The sequence below is a fragment of the Protopterus annectens genome, chromosome 6.part0 (assembly GCF_019279795.1).
Source record: "Protopterus annectens isolate FY-2018-M chromosome 6.part0, PAN1.0, whole genome shotgun sequence".
In the NCBI taxonomy this organism is placed as follows: domain Eukaryota; kingdom Metazoa; phylum Chordata; order Ceratodontiformes; family Protopteridae; genus Protopterus; species Protopterus annectens.
Genome location: NC_056737.1, coordinates 1,850,025,455 through 1,850,045,681, shown reverse-complemented (window position 1 = coordinate 1,850,045,681; position 20,227 = coordinate 1,850,025,455). Strand labels below are relative to the sequence as shown.

The 20,227-nt window shown below is 41.0% G+C and overlaps 1 protein-coding gene across 4 annotated transcripts in view; it reads right to left on the bottom strand.

The window, feature by feature from the left end:
• The window catches only part of MYO1B (myosin IB), a 2,891,345-nt gene that overhangs the window by 454,232 nt on the left and 2,416,886 nt on the right, over window positions 1-20,227 (bottom strand). The gene's annotated exons all lie outside the window — the stretch shown is intronic.

Below are 20,227 nucleotides of genomic sequence, written 5' to 3'. Positions count from 1 at the left end.
TCTTTCACTGATACCACTAAGATTATCACAAGAAAATTTAATCTATACAAATTCTCCATTCTTTGTTTTACTAACTTTGTAGATAAGAACAGATACACTACTGTCAACTCTTTGCTTTGACTGCAGAGTTGATCTCAGTTATTCCAGTGTAAAATCTACATAGTTGTCTATTTTCTGAAATTACATTTTTGTTGTACTTGCCTAGTTGTCCTGGGTTGTGGCTGAAAAGGGTTTCCTGACCAGTCTACCTACGTGGTTATCAACCCTTAAAGAAAACAAAATGCTTCCAGGTTTTGCTCATATCACTTCAAAAGCCCTTATAATCCTGACTGTCATCACGAGTTTGCAAATTCTGACAAAGTTGTCCCCATTTGAAGACAGACTCGTTGAACCAATACATAATGTATGTGAGCCTAAGGAAGCTTATACTTTTCAACCACCTCAGTCTTGAAGCATGTCACATACAGGTGTGGGAATGAGGAACACAAATAGTCCATTTAGAATAATGTACCCAGAAAGTGATGAAAAAAAGGTAAACGGCTAAATGCATTGCAACTAAATTGTGCAAACATAAAAAGAAACAATCATCACTAATAATACTGTAAATTCATTTATGTACAATTTGCTCTGCACTGTAAACCATCTTTAATACAAATGTCACATTTATTTATTTATTTATGCACGTCTTCAGTGTATTTGCCAGGCAGCAGAAGAAATAATGTGATGTATATATATATATATATGGGTCTACTTCTAAATACCGACACGACGATTCCCCGACACAAAACTCACCGACGCCAAATAACCGACAACACACAAACCCGACAACGCAAAACACCGAACACCAAAACACCGACACACGGAACGTAAACAACACGCGACACTACATACCATACACACTAGCCCTGACCCAAACCCTAACCCTAAGGTCCGACACTATCGCACACTTCACCTACCTGCACCCTAACCCTAACTCACTTACACACCCTAGCCCAAGCTCCGACACTAACGCACACATCACCTACCTGCACCCTAACCCTAACTCACTTACACACCCCTAGCCCAAGCTCCGACACTAACACACACATCACCTACCTGCACCCTAACCCTAACTCACTTACACACCCCTAGCCCAAGCTCCGACACTAACGCACACATCACCTACCTGCACCCTAACCCTAACTCACTTACCTGACCACTCCTACCTCCGTCACTGTCGCACACTTACCGGGTCGCGATCGCACATTACCCCTGTCGGTCTTTCCACTGTCGGCGAATCACCCTGTCGGTATACGTACCTGTCGGTCATCTGGCATCGGTGATTTCCGCGTCGGGGAATCGGCGTTTCGGTCTTTAGAATGGGACCCATATATATATATATATATATATATATCAGCAGGACCGTGTTCTCTGTAGCATATCTGTCATAAATAGTATTATGCATTGTTGTGTACATAGTTTACCAATGTTTTTGCCTTATACTGATCTTTGCACACTGGTGCTTTATTGCATTGTACTGTCTCTTGTTTAGTTGTATGTTACTATATCACACTACTGTTATGCATTCTCTGTAAGTAGGCTGTGACTGAAAAGGAGAGAAGTGGTCCAGTTCAACTACCTGCTAAATAAACTGTAGTGCATGGAGTGCGCTGATGTGATCCAATATTCAGAAAAAGACAAACCAGTTAAGCGCCAGAGTAGTTTGTGACCTGACCTTAACTAATGTTAAGCACTCCCTGCTTATGTTGTTCAGGTTGGGTCTACTGCTAGGCATTAAAACAGGGCAGTTGTGCAAAATCTTACCATAGCAGTAAATGTCATTCTCTTCACTGCTCCAGTATTCCTTACTCAAGGGATTCCCTGCTAAGGGTAGCCTGACATCTGGCCAGTATACTAAAGCTTTAAGATTACTAGTAAGTCATACATCACATGTATGCTCCCTGCTCACGAAGTAGGGCATAAAGGTGACGTACAGACATACCTACCTCAGAACTGAAAAAACCCAGGAGGAACAACAGTCTAAGGAGCAAAGGAGGAACATGTGCATCTACAAGGGAAAAAGAAATAAGGAGCAAAGAAAATGGGGAGGAGGGAGGGAGTGAATACTGCAACAGTGAAGGGAAGGACATCTACTGTTAGGGTAAGATTTTACACAATTGTACTATGTCCTTCCGTATCACTGTTGCAGTATTCCTTACTCAAAGAAGAGTACAAAAGCTCAAGAAGAAAACTGAGAGGAGGAAGGCCCAGCACAGCCCTCAAAAAGCCATGCAGGATAGCCCTTGCAAATCTGTCTCTAGCCCTGGAAAGTACATCCTACCTGCAATGTTTAGTAAAAGAATGCATAGAAGTCCAAGTAGATGCCTCAAGGAAGGAATTGGTATCCAATCCCTTCAAAAAAGCACCAGAGGAAGCCACAACCCTGGTAGAATCAGTCTTTACAGAAGTAGAAAAGCTTTTCCAGTGAAAAGAGTAACAAAAGGAAATGGCCTTAGAGATTCAAGAAGAAATTCTTTGCTTAGAAACAGCCACATGTAGATACCTAAGATGAAAGGAAACAAAAAGTGGCTCAGACTTACAAATGGTTTTAGTTTTATCTAAATAATATCTGAGTTGTCTATACAAATCCAAAGTATGTGGAACCTTCTCACTACCAGAATGTGGATAAGGGAAAAAAGTGGGCAAATGAATAAACTGATTAAGAGACAACTCATTAACCACCTTGGGCATAAAAGGATTCGTACAAAGAGACATCCTGTCCCTATGAAAAAAACTGAAAAAGGAGGGACATCCATAAAGGCCAGAAGCTCAGACACCAGTCCAGCTGAAGTAAGAACCAAAAAAAGAACAGTCTTCCAAGTACAATGCTGCAAGGAAGCTGAAGCTGCAGGCTGAAAAAAAGCTGAGTCAATTTTTCATGAACAAAATTAAGATCCCAGGAAGAAGGAAAAGGCTTCCTGGGAGGCCTAATATGAAGGATGCCTTTAAGAAATTGTTTACCCTCAAATCTAGAGCCGAAAGGAGGAGTCAAAGGACGACAAGTAGAAACAGCTGAAAGGCAGGTTTTAACTGAAGAGTATGCCAACCCAGCATGGAACAACTCATACAAATAAGACAGAACCAATGGAACTTCCACAGAAAGTGGATCCAGGTTATGTGCAAGGCACCACAGAAAATCTCTTCTGTTTGGACAAATAAGATTTCCTGGTGGTAGGTTTCCTGGCCTCTGACAGAACCCGAAGCAAGTCAGAAAAAAGGTGTCTAAAAGGGATCAAACTATCACCCACAGTGTCAGGTGAAGAGTGGACAAATGAGGATGGATGAGAGACCTTTGTCTTGTGCAAATAGCTTCAACCTGTCAGGTAACTTGTGGTAGCTGCTCTTGGCTAGGTGCAGAAGAGGGAACCAATGCTGTCTTGGCCAAAAGGAAGTCATCGACAAGATTTTGGGGAGTCCTGTTCTATCCTGAAAAAGCCCATTGGTATGAGAAGAAGGGAAGGCATAAAGAAGCATCCCCTTCCAAGAAAAAGAGAGGGCATCCACCTTCCAAGCCAGAGGACATGGGACTTTGGTGCAAAAGAGAGGAAGTTGTCTGTTCAGAGGGGAGGCAAAAAGATTTACTTGAAGAGTGCCCCACTGGTGGACAATATCCCGAAACACATATCTGTGAAGCATCCACTCATGAGTCTGTGCTATGGACTTGCTCAGAGAGTCTGCCATAAGGTTCTGTTCTGAAGGAATATAAACAGCTTGAAGAGTCACCTGATACTGGACAGCCAGATCCCAAACCTGAAGACCTAGTCTGCACAAGAGGTAGATCCATGTTCCTCCTTGCTTGTTGATGTACCACATCACTCTGGTATTGTAATGATTTTGAGAGGCCCTGGAAGAAATAGAGTATGGAAGGCCTAAGGAATACAGAGGAGAGTTCTCATCTCTTTGGTGTTGATGTGGTCTGCCCTCTGATGAAGGGCCAAAAGAATACCCCCCCATCCCATGTCTGAGGCATCCAAAAAGAGTTCCTGAGAGGGGACTGGGGTGCTGAAAAGGAAACCCAGGGTTGAGAGACAGCTGAGGAATCCACCACAGAAGCTCTAGCTTGAGACATGGAAGAAGAGGAACTAGAAAGTCCAAAGGATGAGAATGTTGAAGCCATACTGACTTTAGAAACCACTGTAGCTTTTTCACACAAAGCCTGGATAGAGGAAGCATATGAATGGTGGAAGCCATATACCCCAGAGCCCTTAGAAACTCTCTTGACTGCAACTGAGACCTGAAGAAGAAGAAGGGATTGAAAAAAGGCAATCAGAGTCAAAGCCTTGGGACGTGGTAGGGATGCCAGCATAGGAATGGTCTGAAGCCTGCACCTGAGAAAAACATGAACCTGAGGAGGAGTCAGGAAGGACTTTTGGAAATTTACTGTAAATCCTAGGCTTTGCAAGAGACAAACAGCAGAGTAGAGGTACTGAAGCAGGATCTCTGCGGCAGAAGCCTGAATAAGCAAGTTGTCCAGGTAAGGAAAAAACTGTATCCCGCTCATCCTGCAAAAGGCAATCATAGGAACGAGGCATTTAGTGAAGACCCTCTGGGCAGTAGAGAGGCCAAAGGGCAAAGTAGAGAACTGAAAATGCAAGGAAAAAACAGAGAAACGCAAACATTTCTTGAAACAGGGATGAATAGGAATGTAGAGTTAAGCCATCCTTGAAATCCGGAGAGACTAGGAAGCCCTGAGGTAGAAAAAGAGGAGACAGGATTTGAAGGGATAGCATTCGAATGGAAGGAACCTTTAGAAAGGTGCTGACATTCTGGAATAAAACCATTTCCCCCTTTGAGAAGCAGAAACTGCTTGGGTAGTACCCCGAGACAAAAGGCTCTGAAATACCTCTGGAAAAAAGGGCAGCTGTTCCTGAGGAGGTTGAAGAATGCCCAAAAAAGGAAACCGGATTTCAACACCATGAAATATCCTTGCCGAATTATGGAGAGGACCCAAGAATCCTGAGTCCTTCTCCTCAGAACTATATTTTAATGCAAAATGAATCTGAGAGGAATGAGCTAAAGACTCTTCGCCAGAGTCCATTTCCTCATCAGAAGAGTCCTGTTTCCTAAGGCTCTTAAGAGGAGTAGAAGACCAAGAGGGGGCAGGAACAGAAACTCCCTGGGGGTTTTCACGGCCATAAGAGCATTAAGCAACCCTTGTGTGAAATCCTGTTATTCATCCTGAGGATCCTTAGCAGCAGGGGAAATATGTTTTGTTTTCTGCTTCTTTTTCAAAGGGACGTCAGCCCTAAAGATATTAGGAGGTTTGTACTCTTGCCGATACCCGATCAACATAGTGGGAATCTCCTCCCTAACAAGAATCTGTAGAACACCCATCAGTGCCTCGGATATGATCAGCCGCAGTTCCCGCTCAACATCTGTAACGGACGTCCGAGAGTATCTGAGGATGTGCAAGAAATCAGATCCATGCCGGCCTCCGAAGCAGTTGCCACAAAGAAATCCAATGGAATGACTGGATGAGCTTTCACCAGCCTTGAGAGAGATGTCCAGGTAAAGTGGTACAGCAGCTGAATCCGAGCTAACTTTTTTGGTCTTCTTCTTGGCAGACGGCTGACCCTTGAGCCGGGATGATTCTGCCATTGCACCTTGCACCAGCAACTTAAGACATTGGTTATCAGGTTCCCAGGGAAGATAGACAAAGAGGAGAGATAACTACAAAGCATCTTGACAAATTGGGCATGATGTATGGTCGTGAGAAGCACCCAAGTAAAAGAAACACTGATTGTGAAGGTCTTGATAGGGAATCTGTCTCCCACACTGACATTTTTCTTTCTGGATGGCATGTAACCTTACAACAAAAATAAAGAAATCACAGATAAGAATAAAAAATCCCAAGGGGCACTTATCTGAAACGGCTGGTAACCAGCAGACAAAGGAGCGTTCAGACCGATGGTTGAAGATGGCAATTGGACTGGTGGCAAAGACGTTCTGAGGCAGGTACATCAGTGAATATGTCCATACATAGGTACCAGTAAATCCTAAGGCTTCAGTATACTGGCTGGATGTCAGGCTACCCTTGGCAGGGAATCCCATGAGTAAGGAATACCGCAATACTGATACTGAAGGACATCTACCTGTACTGACCAGCAATTGACCGAAGCATAAATAAAGATTTGTTTCTGTCTGCTGTCCATGCTGGTAATGGGTTCCCAACTTCTCAAACAAACTAAGTTGCTAAAATAATGAATAATTGGGTAAAATCTTACCATAACTATAGATGCCCTTCTCTTCTCTGTTGCAGTATTCTTAACCTTTGGGATTCCCTGCTTAGGTGACCTGAACATCCACCCTGTATACAAAAGACTTTTGCTATGGTATGACACTGCATATAGCAAGGCAGACAACGTAGGCCATAAAGGTGAAGTTGGCACATACCATCCCTCAGAAATGAATGCCCCAGTCAGAACACCAGTCCAAGGATATGAGATATATCACATCAATCAGCAAACAGCAAGTATCAAGGGGATGGGGGGGATAGAATGCTGCAACATGGAAGAGAAGGCCATCTATGGTTATGGTAAGATTTTACACAACTATTCTCTATCCTTCTATTCCTGTGTTGCAGTATTCTTAACCTTTGGGAGAGTACCAAAGCCCATGGGAAGGAAAGGGAGGATGGAGTAGAGGAGGTTCCTATGAACTCATCCAGGATTGTCAAAAATATGCAGCAACAAAAAAGGGCAAAACGTTTTTCCCCAATGGAACACTTACCTAAGATTAGGAAATTCTTGGCAATCAGAAGAACGGTAGAAACTGTCGAACTGACAGCAGAGAAGTTCTAAGGGATGGTACATGCCGATGTCACCTTTATGGTCTATGTTGCCTGCCTTGCTATGTGCAACCATGCAGTAGCAAATGTCTGTTGTATACAGGCCGGACATTCAGGTCACCTAGGCAGGAAATCCCAAAGGTTAAGAATACTGCAACACAGGAACAGAAGTACATGAGTATATATATCTGCATCCATTTCCCGAAGGATACTAATTCTGAAACTCAAATGGATGACCATTATTTAGTGAGTTCAATCCACAGTGGTTGGTCCAAAAACTACACATGTTATGAGGAATAGACCAAATACATGATGCAATAATTTGGATGTCCTGAAAAATATAGAAGTCCAGAGGTATGGAGGTAAGTATAAATGTAATGGACTGTGTTACACTACTTCTCTGACAGTAAGTATAAATGTAATGGACTGTGTTACACTACTTCTCTGACAGTACTTGCCAAGTGTTTTACAGCTTTGAAGCCAGGAAAACACTTGGGTGATTTTTCCCCTGTATCTACATGCTGTTGTCATAAAGCCATGATAAGGATTTTACCACTAAGTGGCGAAGAAGCTGCTCCTATAGCAGTGTAAATAGCGGTTATTACACATCTAGCTTTGCTGGCACAGACATTAGTGGCCTGACTATTATATAGACAATACTGGTTCAAGAAACAGCCTGGCATCTATAGGGTCAGTCAGCAAAGAAAAGACTGAGCAACTGATGTTTGCATGTATGTGGGAGTGGCTTACCTGAGGATGACACAGAGAAAGTGCAACCAATGCCCAACTTCTGCCCCAGTACTCCAAACAAAATTAAGAATGGAATTTTTATATATAACTTAGATAACACAATCTTAAACAGCACACACACACACACACACACACACACACACACACACACACACACACACACACACACACACACACAAACACACTATTAAGTATTGAGCAATGGTGGCTTTCTAGGCAGAATTCATAGCAAAAGTTATCTATCTTAACAACAAGCAGGAAAATAGTTCCATGCAGTTTCTACTTTTCTACCAAATAATACAGGTGTTCCACAAGGTTCAATACTTGGACCAATTCTATTTTAGTATCTCTGTAAATGTCATGCATGCCAAGATTCCTGATACCACATTAGTACAGGATGCTGATGACGCTATTGTTATCTGTACTGCTAACTCCCTCAGTCCGTTATAGCATTCCACACAACTTAACCTTCAATGTCTAGAACATTGGCTTAAAGACTCAAATATTTAATTAAATAAATGTCAATAAAACTAAACTACCCCTATTTGGATCCAATGACATCTGCAGTTACTTCACAAAGTAACACCAATTGAACTAATCTCCTATGCCAAACTTTTATGTATAATCTTCGATCATACATTACCCTTCAGGAAACATATAGGATCACAGGTGGATCCTAGGCCAACTACCTTGAATGTCCATTTAAAGCCTTGCCAGTAACCCAAGGTCAAAATCAAACCCTGGCCCCTGTGTCTATGAGGGGAAGACCTTAGCAATTATGCAAACCTGCCCCCTTAAAAACCTGGTTAGCTGCCCTTGTGAGCCATTTTAAGCCTATCCAATTTCCCTTTTAAAGGTGGGAATCAAACCCTGTACCTGGTGTCTACAAGGTAAGCACCTTAACCATTATGCCCCCCAACCCCAGTACTAACTATGTAACCTCACAAACTCACAAAATGTTGGATATGTTATGTAAATCAATACCCTACTAAATAAAAATAGTACAACTAAATACCCAAATGTTACTACCTACATTACCTTATGCTTCCTCTCTCCTAATATTCCAAAAACTTACCTCCATAAACTACAACACACCTGCAACAATAGTACAACACAGACTGCTAACATCCCCAACAAAACTTATCATTGTAAAGCGCTTCCTAAGATTAACTGGCTAAAGCTAAAACAATTTTAACATTTAACAAATTAAAAACACACACAAAATTTTAAGTGAACTCAGCAGATGCCCACCCATGTATAATTTACTTCCAAAATACATGCCTCACAGAGGCCAGGATCTCAAACTCACAACCTCCTAGAAATTCTTTTAAATTAAGTTTAAATGAAGTTTAATTTTTTTCGGTGCAACTCTGATGAAGCCTTGCTGTGACAGAGCGAAAATGCTAAGTTTATTACAGTTTTTTGAAGTAATTTGGTTGCAGCTTTTTGGTTTTAATATTCTACCCATAGACATTTTATTTTTTGCTTTTATGTCAAGTTCTGCTGCTGGTGGATTGTGTTGTTAATAGTTATTGACAGCACTGAATTTGGGCCTGTGGTCATATCTGAATGGCTTCATTACTAGGTGAATTAACTGTTTTGCTGCAGCAGTTATCCACATATATCACCAATGGCAGTAAAAATGTAAAGAGGTATGGGAGCGTGACCCCTGCCACACAACTTAACAGTGGAGGTTATGCCTTGGAAGTTTTGAACAACAAAAGCAGCCATTAAGTGATGTGGTGAGATGTTCAAACGCTAATTCAGGAGACCAGGAGGGTACTGATATGTCCCGATGATTACATGCACCTAAATTCAACTTGGTGATACCTTGTGAGGAGCCTAGGGATCAGGGCTCTTTGGATATACAATTACAAATATTTTGAAAAACTATCAAGAGACATTACAGATGGATAACATGTACTTCCACAAATGTATTTCTTTAAATCAGATCCCTAGGGGGGCTCTGTGGATTTGGAAGTACGTGACAGGAATGGAAGTGGGCTTAATAATGCATCATGAGCTGTTGGAGTTATTTGACAAAACTGGTATGGACCTTATAAGGATCGTTACCTGTGAGAACAACTGTAACTTACTTAAACTTGACCAAGAAATGAAGGTGTTGAATGAAAGTATTGTCAATGACTTACCTTTTAGTTTTACATCAGTTTAGTTACAGTAAAATATTTAGTGACACCGAGACTTAAGTGTAATCAGGAAAGAAAGTCAAGTAAGTTGGTTAGAAACACAGAGGAATACATTGAGAAATGGGCTTATCCACTACCTAGTGGTTCAAAAGCAGCACTGGACACTAATGTTAATGCTGGGGTGGGGGGGGGGGGGTGGATGCTTGTACACCACTGGCATTTGGTTCTGAGCAACAGGGATGACTGCCTAAAACAATGATTTTTTTTAGATTATTTACCATTGAGACGTTGACAGAGGTTAGCCAGATGCAGGGAACAGAATCAGGGCTTTCAGAACCCTGTACAGCACACAGGGAGATCTTTGAGGAAGGGCAGATACAAGAGGGGAAACTGGAGGAACAGCCAAAAGGACAACTGAACCAGTTAGCATGTCTAAGGGATTTAGAGGCTAGAAATCAAGGATTTAATATCTTCAGTTTTAGTGACATTTTACTACTCCCCGAACACTTTACTTTTCTTAAAGATGGGGTTTACATTTGTCTCCTCTTTTAAGTTGGATATTGCTAAATTGTTGATTAATTTAAAATGTGTTTGAGACAGTTGAATCTGGCAGCCATTCTTCTACCCAACTAAAATGCTTAACCCATACTTCTTAACTTGAAATTGTAGTCCCATCATTCAGAGAACTTTGGGCTGATCAAGTGTCACTGTTGCGGGAATTTGGAAACTTCTCCCCAATCAGGTACTGTTCCTCAGTACTTCTCTGCAGATGCACAGACGGCGGCTTATAAATACATCAGTTACTGTCCTTTTGGTACTATAATATATTGTAAGGTTCATGGTTGTCATCCTTTTTTCTAAATAAGTTGATTAATTTAGCAGGACTCCTAGAAATGGAGAAACAATCTGCAACTCCAACGGCACCATCCAAAAGCAAGATGCGTCCAAAAATACTGATCTTTTATTCCTACCTAAAGAAATGACACCTCACACCAATCCTGTTCACAAAACAGTCAAAGAGTTTGTTTAATTTATATCCACAGAAATTTAAAAGCAAACCCAGCTCCACACTAGTGTGTTTCATGTATATATGCAAAAAAAATTTTTCTTGATTTTCTGTTCGCATACCCCCTGATTTTATGAGGATTGATAGGACAAAGAACCATGTAAAATGTAAAGCCTTAAATGCGAAGTTAAGTGACAGCTCAGCGCACTTTAATTCTGAGACTTTTTACATTTTTTTCCAAATTGCGCCAATAGAAATGAAATCTATTTACAAATCAGTACACAAATGGCATATATCACTTTCATGCTGCATCTGAAATGTCCGTTTCTAATTCTGAGCAACACAAATGTCAAACAATTTAGGAAAAAATAAGCCTAGTAAAAATTAACAACATTCATAGGTAGTAAGCTCAAGTTTACATCAGTTCATTTATAGTACTATAGTGTCTTTTTAGTGGTTCCGTGACTTTCTGTCGATGGTGTTCAATGAACTGATATAAAAGCTTTTGCTGTTCCTCGCTGTGAGTCAGCACTTGACAGAAGTCAGTTGCTAATTTGACTGCTCGTTCAGCACAGTTGTTAACAACTCGCAAAGCTGTAACAGTTTGTTTCGCAATGATAAAGTCAGGCATGTCACTCCATGCTGCAGGATCAGTTGTTAGGAAAGATGGGTTTATGTTGACAGCAGTGAACAGATTCACTGATTGTTCTGTTGTGAAGTCAGATAAAGTCATACCCTGGAAACTGGCAACAGCTTTTGCATTGACTCTTCTTAGGTCTTCCTTACTGGGTGGCTTTTTCAAGGGCTCAATAATGTGCTGTTTCTCTTCATTCCACACTCGATCTGAGAACAAGGACAGTGCTAGGAGATCTTCGCTCAAATACCAAAGGTGTCCCTTGAGCTTTCACAAAGCAACTTGAGCCATCTGGTTGTCTATGGTTGTAAACAACTCCAGTGTCTACAACAGGCAAAGATCATTGAATGGAGCATTGCAAGTGTCAGTAGCTGAAAACCATGCCTTAATGTACTCTATCACTGTGACGAGGCAGATTCGGTGGAAAGCCTGAATTTCATGTGCAGTTAATCTAAACTGCTCCCGGAAGGAGTAGATTTTAAGGCAGTATATGCCTTTTGCCATCCACCTGGCAGAATGGTATGCAACAGGTGGACTGAAAGCAAATGCTTCACCTTGTAGTTTGTCATCGAGGACGAGCAGTGACAGCTTGAGAAATTCAAGGTAGTCATCACGAGGCTGTTTCACACGTCAGCCTGTCTTGCAGTATTGCAACAACCTCACTTCGCTTCTCAGCTAGCCAGTGCTTCTCACAGTCTAACAGGCATCCATTACCTCCAGTTTCCTTAACCACTGGTACATATGCATTCAAGTCAAGAAGTTTCCAGTATTCTTTAAATCTTCTAAAAACTATTTGTGGTCCTGAAGATGGGAAGAACATGTCAAACATTGCCGTAGAAATAATTTCTAAAATGTCATCTCTGCATTGTAAAAACAAGAGTCATTTCTCAAATGCTCACTGAATCACTGTGATGGCACCTGTGTGCACACCAGTATTGGCATTGGTAGTATCAAAGCACAAATCAGCTAGCCATTCTGGAACACCTGGCCAGTTATGCAATATCTGTACCACTGCTTGTCCAAACAGCTCACCAGTGTTTGATGGAAGTTGGGGTATGTCCAGCAGTTTTTCAGTACTTCGACCTGTAACAATTCTCCATCACCTTCAGGTAACAGCTTCCCATCAAAATATGCTACAAGGGGTAGTGATGGTTGAAACTGCATCTTTACTTTCTCAGCAATGGATTGTCATGCAGTTTGCCTTGCTCTGTGTATTGAACTTGTGGACATGACCAGATCATTTATGTCAACGCCAGCCACTTGCAGCGCTGGTGCAACAAATGCATCGCTCGACAAGAAGTTATTCTTGTGTGGTCCAAGCTGGAAACAAAAAGAAGATCACTCACCAGTCGTCGTTTTTTGGATACCGATTCAGGAGATCCTGTATCTACTGTGCTCACTTCTTTGACAGGCTGTCTACCAGTTACTAAATTCTGGTGGTATTTTGACATGTCTACTGCTGCATCATCTTCATCGTCATTTTCATGTTCACTACTGTCTTCTGCCTCTGTCAGCTCTCAAGCTTTTCTGACTGTGACTTTCAGCTGTTCTTTATCTTTGTGTTTCATTTCTTCCTGTAGTCGTTTTTCTTTTCTGTCCAATCATTTTTTGAATTCAATGTCCTCTCCACCAATTATTATTTTTCTGTCTGTAGGTTGATCTTGTAGAAAATCCCAGTCTTCTTGAGTCTTTATCAATAATTCGGCATCAGGATGCCCCACATCAAAAAGCTTCAAAAGTGCATTGCTAAAATCTGTTTCAGAGACTGTGTATCTGACTGGTGCTTCTTATTCTTCCTGATTCTAGAATGCTTCTTATACAGACTTTTAAGTTTTGCCACTGCATTCGGCTTCTGAGTTGTAGGTAGGCTAGCTAACTGCCATAACTGCAGAACTTCATCAAAAGCATTTGAACAACTCACTGAAAGAGTTAACTTGTTGGTTTTAAGATCAGAGAACAGTCTGCATAAAACGAAACTGTTGGTTGGAAGCCAGTTTAAGCAAGTTGAGATATTAAGGGCAGGTAAATGCTGGCCAACAAGCCAGACACCAGTAGCAGCTCTGGTTCACTTTCTCACTGAGCTCATGGTTCACCATTAGGGGGACTGGGCTCTATCAATTAATATTAACACTGCCAGCCACACATGCAGAAATTATATGAACTGATGTTTGTTTGTCTTTTCGGCTTTTCCCGGTAGGGGTTGCCACAGCAGAACTCCATTCGGCTAATGATTGGCAGTCGATTTTTATGGTGCCGAGTTGCCAGCCCAACGCCCAACCTTCAGCGAAGGCACGCCCATTCACGTATGTCTTTCAGAGACCACTCGACCGCGGGGAGGACATGCAGACTTCACACAGAAGGCACTCCAGCCGAGAATCGAACGGGAGAACCACTTGCTGTGAGGCAACAACGCTACCGCTGTCCCACCGCGGCTGTACCAGAAACTATATAAATTGATAAATCATCTAAAAGTAATTAAATACTATGTTCCACTTTGCACAGTGTAAACAGGAAACAGCACAGAATTTTGAACAATGAAAATAGAATTAAATAGTGCACAAGGCTTTAAATAAGTAAAGTAATTGCAGGAGGTTATGGAAGCTCAAGTAAAACTGACTGGAGATAAATACAACACTGGAATGCATTTAGTGGTACTGGAAACAGTGTGATTTTTTTCATGCTGTGAGCTGTCACTTAATGAAGTCAGACAATTCAAATTTTTTGCATACATATACAACTCACCAAATCTCACATTTTAGAAACCTATGCAAAATGATTAGAGAAAAACAATTTTTTTGAAACACCCTACTGCACACTGCTTGTTTGTATTTCCTCACCTGACATTTTCCCTGTGGGTAATTTACATACAAATGATCACATCAATAGTGTTTTTAATAAGTTTACAAAACTCATGACAGAATAACAAACACATAACTAAAACCACAGCAACTAGGTCTTTAACCTGGAAGTTAAAGTATTTAACTGTCTTCTGAAGTGACAGCCAATTAGGAAACAAATGGGTGTAATGTGATGGTTGAGTGGCTAAGAGTAATGCTGTAAGCAAAGTATAATACTGCTTAGCAGCATTTGCATTTTTTAGCGTTAAGAGTGCATAAGATAAGGGAACATGTTACTAATGTATATTGTATTTACATAGCTGTATAACTACTTATAACTTCACACATTCCTGCTGATTAGGGAATAGAGATGTATCATTCTTATGTATTTCAGCACTGTACTTGAAATAGGGAATGGCTGAAATGTTTCCCCATAGTGTGAAAAGAGTTTTGGTTTGCGCATTTATGCATTTTCTAAAGTGTGGGCTTTCTGCAATGGTTAAGTCCTTAAGTATGCAGATTCATTTACATGGCCCTCACCTGTCAACAAATTTGACTCCAAATTTTGCTTCATCTTTTGTAAAAGGTTAGCTTTTTGACAAACCAGTAGTAATGTAACCGCAATATAATGCCAATCATTATAGTATCTTATCATGTAATACAAATATTTACTAAATAATTCCATTTACTGCGTCAATTCTGTAAGTCTCTGGTAAAAATGTTTAAAGCATGCCACTGTTTTGGAGTTTTTGTCCCTTATTACTTTGAACTTTGCTCGTAATTACTGAGGTAACAGAAGAGATTGTTTTAATACATCAACCTGTTAGACAGTTCTAGAAAAGTTCAGGAGAGGAAATTTACTTATTGCCCATGTGTACAAATCTGTCTAAACACCTGTTGTATCATACACCCCTTTTAACAATGTTTTGATACACCCAAGGAGGGAGTATTATTATTACCAGCAGTTGAAAATGTGCTCGTAATTAACAAAAGCTAACATCTAAGATAACCCTCATTTGTGTAAACGCCAGGTCTCTGCAATGTGCAAAGCACCACATTTTGTTACCAAGAGTCTTACCTTAACAGTAGCTAATAAAAGCAAGCATAAGTGGTGTGTAAGAACTGAACCCCCCCATCCTTTAGTGGAAATATACTATTTGGGTATGGAAATAAAGTAGTCTGTCGTGGTCACACTGAAGTGCATTTAATTAACACAAACATCTGTGAAGGGTGATTTTAGTTACTGAAGCATATGCTTTGTATTACACTTTCTAGAACCCATCAGTAATCTCAACACATTTGTAAAGAATATAAGAATAATCCGGACTAAAAGTTCTGCTAAATTAATATCAGAGAACGCAGGTTACGTTAAAAAATACCATTCCTCCCGCTTTAAGGAATATACCACTTCTGTATTTTTTCCACTGTGTGTTACTGGAAAACCACTGTGCATTGGTGGAAGGTTCCATTTCAAGGGGTTGAGGAGTTGCACAAACATAACTTAAGGAACCATGTTGTATAAGTTTTGTGATTACTTCTTTTATACATTCTTTCGAGATATGTACTTGTATGTTTACAGTCTTTGTACATATGGTTGTAAATAAACAATTTAAGTGTGGAAAGATCTTATTTATCTTCCCCTACCCTATGAATGTGTCATTCGCATGTTTCCTCTTGTTTGTTTCCATGGAGTAAGAACTGATTGTGATGCTGTAAAAATCCTGTTTTTTTTCAAAGCTCTTCGAGTCTTTGACAGAGAGCCAGCCACTGTCTCATGACACTGGAAAAAAAAATTAGGGTTTGAAGGGGCCACTTGGGAATTCATGGCACCCCATTATTTTGCCCTCAAAACTGGGAAATTCCATAAAATTCGGTACAATTGAGAGATGTAGTCAGTTTCCCATTAGCTGCTGTCATGATGCTGTGTATATGGGAGATTATTCAAATGAAGTTTAACTTTTTCTATATAACTCTAATGAAGCCTTCCTCTGACAAAGCAAAACTGTTAAGTTTATTAAAGTTTAACAGTATTTTGGATGCGGCTGTTTGGCCTTGATATTCTAGCCATTTTACTTTATGATTTTATATCAAGTGCTGCCAGTTGGTGGATTGTGTTGCACACAATGCGTCCTGTACATAAAAATAATAAGGCGAGTCTTTACTCAGGAGGTAAGTAAGAAATGTGACTCACCAGGCCAAAGTTCTATCACTAACTAAAGGCTAGGAGACTAGCTCTGTTTCAAAGTATATGCTAGAGGACTCAAAATTCCACTTAATTTTAGACAATTAATTGACTATGTGCTCAACTGGGGAGGGGGAGGTTACAGTGCTAGATGTAAGGTAACAGCAGCTATTTTTCCTGCCACTTTTTGGCAACAGTGAGGCTAGCTCAATCCCTCAGTAGTCATTACTTGTGATGTGGCTGAAGCCACTAAAATGTTGCAGTAAGAGGAAGGGGATTTGTCCACTGCATATCCTAATGATCCCTTGCCTTTTTCTTCCTCTCTGATTCCACCCTAGGACTACACATGAACATTCTTACCAATCCTTGCAATTGCTCCCTTCACAGCAGCTTCTCTATCATAAAAAAAAGAACTCCCTCACTTCAACTGTAACGAGTTGCCAGGCTGAAACTCTAAGCTCTGGCACACTGCACAACTCTGTATATTATTTTCCTACCTCAGGCAGCAGATCTATTTCGTGTACCATCCTGGCTAATGAACTGATGACCAAAGGCATACTATGAAGTTTTGGTTTGCTTTTTAGGCAGCAACAAGAGAAATCTTTTCCTGACGCATATAACAATGTAGCTATGAACTGTATAAACAAACACAAGGGGTGTGAGTCAAGGCACACCCCTCCACCCTTAACCTGACACGTTTACAACACAATATGCAGCAGAAGTGGGGGGGGGGTGTACTCCAAAGGCAGGAGCTACTAAGCCTTGAAGACCTCTGTTAACATATTTTTTTCAAGGAGGTCAGCTGTCATCTATAGCAGAAGGCTCTTTAAAGCAATATCTTAAGACATGTACAACAAAAACTACCATAACAGATGAGGAAAGAAGGATTATGCCATAAAGGCCTGCAATTTAGACATACTGTTGTAAGCTGAAGTAATAGTGGCTACAAATAAAACCTTCAAGGACAAAAAATGTATATTTTTGTGGAACACATAGCTGAAGGTGAGGGGCAAGTTAATGAAAAGCAGGCATGGCTTAGTGGTAGGTCATACAGACTAATGTTACCAAGGTCCTGGGTTCGAGACTGACAGTGGGAATTTATTTCCCCCCCCTCCCCCCCAAAAGGAGAGATATCTATACCAAGCGATTGCAGCCCCCCAAACATCTCAAACGCCCAAGTGAGAACTGCTCTCTCCAAAGCAAAAAACACAGCATCCATGGGACCTGATGGTGTCCCCGGCTGTGTGCTCCACGAACTCAACGAGGAATTAAACCCACAGCTAGGACAGCTGTTTAATCATAGTCTTACCTCTGGATACATTACCCAGGAGTGGCGCACTGCAACTGTGGTCCCACTTCACAAAGGCGGTGCCTCCACCGACCCTGGAAATTACCGCCCATTAGCTTGACAAGCCTTATCTGCAAAGCCATGGAGAGGATCATAATGGACCTCATAAATAAAGACATAGGGAATTTGCAGACTTTGGATCCATCCCAGTTTGGCTTTGTCAAAGGCAGATCATGCCTTCTAAACTTGGTTGACTTTTGAAACAGTCACCAAAGCCATTGATGAGGAAAGGCAGTCCATACAGCCTACCTCGATCTGGCGAAGGCCTTTGATACAATACCCCACTCGGGTATCATTGAAAAACTCATCAGCTTAAATGTTAACCCATACATCACAAGATGGGTTGCAAACTGGCTGAGTGACAGAACCCACAGGGTCAGAGTTGCTGGCGCCATGTCAGACTCAAAGCCTGTCACAAGTGGTGTACCACAGGGCTCAGTCCTGGGCCCACTCTTGTTTGGCATCTACTTTTCCGAGTACAAGCAAACACAGGAGGGTTATGGCTGACAAAGTTTGCAGATGACTGCAAACTGGCGCCATAGTAGAAAACACATCTGACACAGATATCCTTCAGAAGGGTCTCACAGAAGCGGATAACTGGTGCCAGAGCCATGGCCTAAAGTTAAATGCCAAAAATGCATAGTCATACCCTTCGGGAAAAACAAGGTTACCCCTAGCTACCAAATAGGTGGCAATCCACTGAGCACAGAAGAAGTTATCAGGGACCTGGGGACCCAGGTTGATAGTAGTCTGTCATTCGACACCCATGTAGCTAAAGTAGTTAGGAAGACCTTCTACATTGCCCACCTTATCATGAAGGGATTCTCATCTAGATCAAGGGAGGTCATAGTCTCCTATACTCATCACTCATCAGACCAATGATTGAGTACAATGCCCCATTCGAATGTATCTGACCCGACACTTGCAGCAGCTGGAGAGGCCACAAAGTTCCTCACCAAAAGGATAAAGGGTCTCAAACATCTGTCCTATGCTGCCCGACTGAAAGAACTCCAGCTCTATTCAGTCGCTTACCGCTTGCTCAGAGGTGACCTTTGCCTAACATACAAGGCCATGTCAAACCCAGATTTGATGAATATGCTTCACCTCAAAAATCTAGATCCGTCAGAGCCACAAGGCGGGAGACTTAAACCTCGACACGGCTATTAATAGGACGTGCTGGAGGGATAGATTCATCACCCAAAGACTCCCTATGCTGTGGAATAAAATCCCGGTATATGTGAGGCAGAGCACCTCGCTGGCCTTGTTCAAGAGAAATCTTGACCAATGGATGGGAGATCGCAGATATACCCCAGGGATTACCTCAGTGTCACTGCTCAACAGAGGCACAGCAAAATAATGGGTATAGTTCCCCATACTAAAGGGGTGGCGTAAGCCACAAAACTATGGGCTAGGCTTGTAAATGCCCTCGGGCAGATAGCCTAGTATGAACCTATGAACCTATGAACCTATGATTCCAAGCAAGACAAAGGCTTTCTTTTAATGGGCTTCAATGTGAAGAGTACATCCACCCATCTACCTACAAAACTGTCTTTCCATCAAAGAATTTAAGAACAGCAGAAAGTGCTGACAAACCTTCAGTACTGAATGGGTCAAATTAAACTCTGATAATGAAAATAGACAGTTCAGGCTGACTAGAATCAAGTAGAACTAATAACATTCTGAAGACTATCAAAACATTTAAGACTCTTCCACTTAGAAGAATAAGAATATCTACATTTGGCTTTCTTTTTTTTTTTAACCTGTATTAACACCTTTCTAGTTCAAGTTTAACAACAAACCAGAAAGAATAAAGACACATATTTATAATTCTTGGGCAATCCTAGAGCATGAACACTTAACTTTTTCAGCAAGTCAGCAAGAGTATATACCAAAAAAGTGAAATTAATTATCTTAACTTTCTACTCCTACATCTGGTCATCGCCCACACTATAGTTTACATACTTATTTTCTGTGAAAACCATTATAATTCATATGACAAGACAGATCAAATCTAATATGCAGCATAAACATGCAGAGTTCTAAATTTACAAACTTTGCTTGGTATTGAAGAATAATATTCCCAGCTCCCTATACCCCCTCTTAGCATATGAATCTTGGCCATTACCTTTGAACATATGCAGTCTTAACTGGAGGGTGAGTACATGAGCCACTATTATTTTTACTTCCATATAGGGCACTTTCCAAAAGCCTTAGGATGAGTTGAGTTACTTCATTAACTTCATCAATATTCTTAATCTCCATTATTCAGTCCTTGCATTCTTCAATCATTCCTCCCTCAAAGTATTTTCTTTATGTCATCTAATTTTTACTAAGATATTTGTATCTTTACGTCATTTAGATGCCTCTACTCTTCCCTAGTTATTTTATTTTGGGATGTAACTGCTAGTCAATCAATCCTTCCTACATTTTCCATTTCTTTTTTCCTCACAGTTCACTTTCTTTGATGGTTACTTGTGTTCTAAACTTCACTTTTAAT